The following is a 4,428-nucleotide window of genomic DNA, read 5'->3' as shown; positions in this document are numbered from 1 at the left end:
GCGCTTGACCTAAGATGCCTCATGTTTAACTCTAATGTTATAGAAGCATTTTCTCAAGAACTCTATCCAATAATTGGACCTCACACACTCTATTGACCTCTAATTTCAGTTCTGTGGCATTTCAAAGTTTATGCTCCAAAACTCATTTAAGGCCATAAATCACACTTAATATTGGTTCACTATATTTGTGAATTTCTAATTCTTTATAACTAATCATTTAGTTTGGGTTGTTGTTTCTAAAAGGGTATGGCCCAAAGCTTAATTATGCCCAACATCACTTCATAATCTAATGATATGTAAGAAAGATCTCTTCCACTTGAATTAATAAGACAATAGAAACCTCACATACTCAAAACAAACCTATTGAAAACCAATTTGATTCAATAGACCTAATCAAAACAAACATACAAGAGAATGTAAAAATGAACATTTTATCATGAAAGGCTGAAATGTTTAGAAATTTTCTTGAATAACTATTTCAAATACCATTTAAAAAAAGATGGTAATGCAAGCACATAGAACCAATAAATAAGATTTCAAAGATGCAAGAGAATGTTATTGCCTAGGGGACAAATCTCTAGTCTCTCTACAAACAAGCTACACCAAAACCATAAAAAAAACTAAGCAAGTTATTAAACCTTCCTAATTTTAGTTTATTAAGCATAGGTCACTATGTGTTAAATATCATAGTCTAAAAATAAAATAAGTAACTTGCACCTCAAACTTACATTGAAAAGAAACATTAATACAAATGATCCAATTTCAATTGAGAACAATAGTTTATTATAAGGAAAACAAAAAGAACAAACCCTTCTAATTCTAATTGAAACAAAGAGAAAATTTCAATATAAAAAAGTCAACACCCATATCTAGATACATTATCACCACATCTCTTTGACTACAAATCAAACACTGGAGATAATTTTTAATATAAAAACCTGAGCATCCATATATAGATACATCAACACCCCATATTTTTGAGTAAAAATCAAGCACTCCTCTTTGTACACTAAAAAGGAGGGATGAATCAATCTATCTTGGTTCATGAGGAGCAATGAAAGGGATTTTTTTTTATAATCTTCTAGTTTAGATCGAATAAATAAAAAGGTCTAATAACTAATCATTTAGTTTGGGTTGTTGTTTCTAAAAGGGTATGGCCCAAAGCTTAATTATGTCCAATGTCACTTCATAATCTAATGATATGTAAGAAATATCTCTTCCACTTGAATTAATAAGACACTAGAAACCTCACATACTCAAAACAAACCTATTGAAAACCAATTTGATTCAATAGACCTAATCAAAACAAACATACAAGAGAATGTAAAAATGAACATTTGAGTATACTCAAATCTTGAAATTTGTGATCCCAATTCATAATTCTTTATTTATTTCTATCTTATCATACATTAATAATTTTAGGAAAAGAAAAAGACACCTACATTTCTATCTTATTTGGAGTTCATTATTTTGGAAAAAAGAAAGAAACCTATGTGTTCATCTAAAACATGGAGAAGAGGTAAACCGTGTTAGATTGTCTCTTTTTCTTTCACAATACACACCAATAACCACTCTTTTTCGCTTGCCAAGATTATTTAGCATCAAAAAATATCTGACAATGGAAGATTGGCAAATATTGTGTCATACACAATGATTGGAAAATATTGTGTCATACCCAATGAAAAAAAGGGTGGGAAGAAAACAAATAGATGTGGCAGATCCATGGGTGAAAAAGAAAAGTCATAAATACTAAACATATTGCAGATTTTTATAATTTCTTGCAAACCTGGCATAGATGCCTAATCTATGCATCATGAATAAGAGATTTGGATAGGTTATAATTCTGAGGAGAGGAGATAGATCACATATCAAACCAAATTTGATATGAAACCTTATTGGTTAACCTTAGTCTGGTTTTTGTTGAGAAGGAATACTATGGTTTTTGTTGAGAAGGAATACCATGAAGATTGTTAGAAATAATCAAACAATGTAATCTAATCAACGTTTATGGATTGATTATTCATTTATATCTTAGTCAGAGTTAATTATTCAAAAAAACAAAAGAAAGAAAGAAAGATGTTTATGGAGTGATTATTCATTTATATCTTAGTCAGAGTTAATTATTCCAAAAAACCAAAAGAAAAAAAGAAAGAGGGACCTACATGTTCATTGAGAAGAAACGGCTAAGTTGGATTCTTCACTTTTTCTTCTGCCATACTTGATACATGCACCCATGCACTAGTAACTATTTTGTTTGTTCCATGCATTTTAACGTTGGTTGTGCCGGGGTGAGGTGGAGGAAGAGGAGCAGCAACAACTGGAAGAAGAGTTTGTGCAGCAGTCCATCCATTCACCTTGGGGCGTATAGACAGTCGAGGTGTTCCGAGCCATTTTGATCAACATGGTGAAGGGACGCCAAGGAGAGCGTATCAGGTTGTATGTTCGAGGGAGCATCCTCAGCTACAAAAGGTCAAAATCAAACTAGTACCCAAATACTTCTCTGATTCAAATTGAAGGAGTCAATACACCAGAGGAAGTGGATTGGTATATGGGCAAAAGGATGGCCTATATTTACAAGGCAAAAACCAAGAAGGGGGGAACTAATTACAAGTGTATTTGGGGCAAAGTAACAAGGTCGCATGGTAACAGTGGTGTTGTTAGGGAAAAATTTAGAACAAATTTGACACCAAAGTCCATGGGAGGGAGAGTGAGAGTATTTATGTACCCCAGTAGCATATGAGGTCGTTGTCACTACTTGGCCTACAAACTCTCGGATGTTTCATATTTTAGTTTTGTTTCGATATGAGAGGCCTATTGTAGACGAAGCCATTGATTTATGAGATCATTTTTCCTTCACAGGAAGATGTGATGCAAATTTACCTTTTTTTCCTAGAATATTTGTGTCTTTTGTTATTTTATTTTTACCTACATTAGAACTATGAAATCACGATTTTGACAATATAAGTACTGATAGCTGTTTGGTGTAGACATTTGCACATGTTATTTACTACTCTTTAAAATGTTTAATTCATTAAAATAGATCAAAACTAAAATTTTACTGAAAAACTATTTTGTTTGTTCCTGCCAAAATTTAATTAACATCAAAATTCCCTCTGAAATCCGCTCAATATCGTATCGGATGCCCAATAAGCATTGTTTGGGGCGATTCGTAGCAGATGGGGTGATTCTGAGAATAGCTGGGTGGTGGGGCAATTTTGCCCAGTAAGCATTGTTTGGGGCGATTTTGAGAATCGTCGGGTGGTGGGGCGATTCTGAGAATCGCCCCACCACCCGATGATTCTTAGAATCGCCCCATCTGCTACGAATCACCCCAAACAATGCTTACTAGGCATCCAATACGATATTAAGCAGAGAAATCCTAGCCCTGCGAAAGATATGTGGTGATGGCACTATTGGGAATTGAACTGGGGTTGCCTTGGGTGTTATTGCAACAGGGGGCGATGTCGGTGCTGGTGCGGGAGAGGCTAAGCCCATCAGTACCATGACGAAAATGAAATCCAACCATTGCAACCCTTTTTAACACATTGTTGCAGAAATTTTCCACTCAACTTTTCAATTTGAAATCCAAGAAGTGGTGAAGCATTTGAAATCCTTGGCATTTGAATAACATTGAATGTGTGTACGTGCACGTCTTATTCACTTACTAGCGTCCGGATGAGCCATTCGATGATGGGACGCTATTGCGAAGAGTACTACCGTAATTTTCGAAGAGCTAACTAATACCTGCCACTGCGCGTCCATAATTACTCAATTTCTATTTCCATATATATAACGTGTCTCAGGTGGCAATTTTTTTTTTTTTTGAAGAATGTCCCGAGTTGATCTTCTCTAATTTATCAATAAGGTACGTGTTTTATATCCCTCAGGCATTTTCAAGACCAATATATAAGCCGACACATATTCTCGGTGATTTTTTTTGTCTTAAAATATATTATGTGTCCCCATGGGGTTACATGGACTTTCAATGTAAGTTTTAACTAAAATTCACTGTCCCTATCTAATAATATTAGACATTAGACATTATTTGGAGGTAACATTGATAAAATTATGAGCTCAAGATTTAAGTTACTATGGTGAAGATAATATAGAAAGTTCGGGCTTTCATATGGTCTATCAACAGTGTTATTTTAGTTCATTATCATTCAAACAAGGGGCTGTTAAGTTTGGTGTTATCCGTGTCTAAGATATTTAGATGAAAATTGATCGAGATTAGGTTTTTACCTTGATTAAGAAGATTTTTAAAATGATTAAGTATAAGGGAATGGAAATAGGAGTAGTTTTAAAAAGCAAAATCCAAGTGTGTTTTCTAGTCAATTCATCTTTATCTAAGATATTTACATGAAAATTGATTGAGATTATGGTTTTCACCTTGATTAAGAAGACTTTTAAAATGACCATGTTAAGCAT

General features: G+C 33.9%; 1 pseudogene; it reads left to right on the top strand.

Annotated features, from left to right (window-relative positions):
* The first annotated feature begins 2,270 nt into the window (after positions 1 to 2,270).
* Positions 2,271 to 2,844, top strand: LOC149227992 (large ribosomal subunit protein eL33y pseudogene; annotated as a pseudogene).
* Positions 2,845 to 4,428: the final 1,584 nt, after the last annotated feature.

The sequence above is a fragment of the Pinus tabuliformis genome, chromosome J (assembly GCF_031772625.1).
Source record: "Pinus tabuliformis cultivar Carrire ecotype Pingquan chromosome J, CPIR1, whole genome shotgun sequence".
In the NCBI taxonomy this organism is placed as follows: Eukaryota; Viridiplantae; Streptophyta; class Pinopsida; order Pinales; family Pinaceae; genus Pinus; species Pinus tabuliformis.
This window is presented reverse-complemented; position numbering and strand designations above follow the sequence as displayed.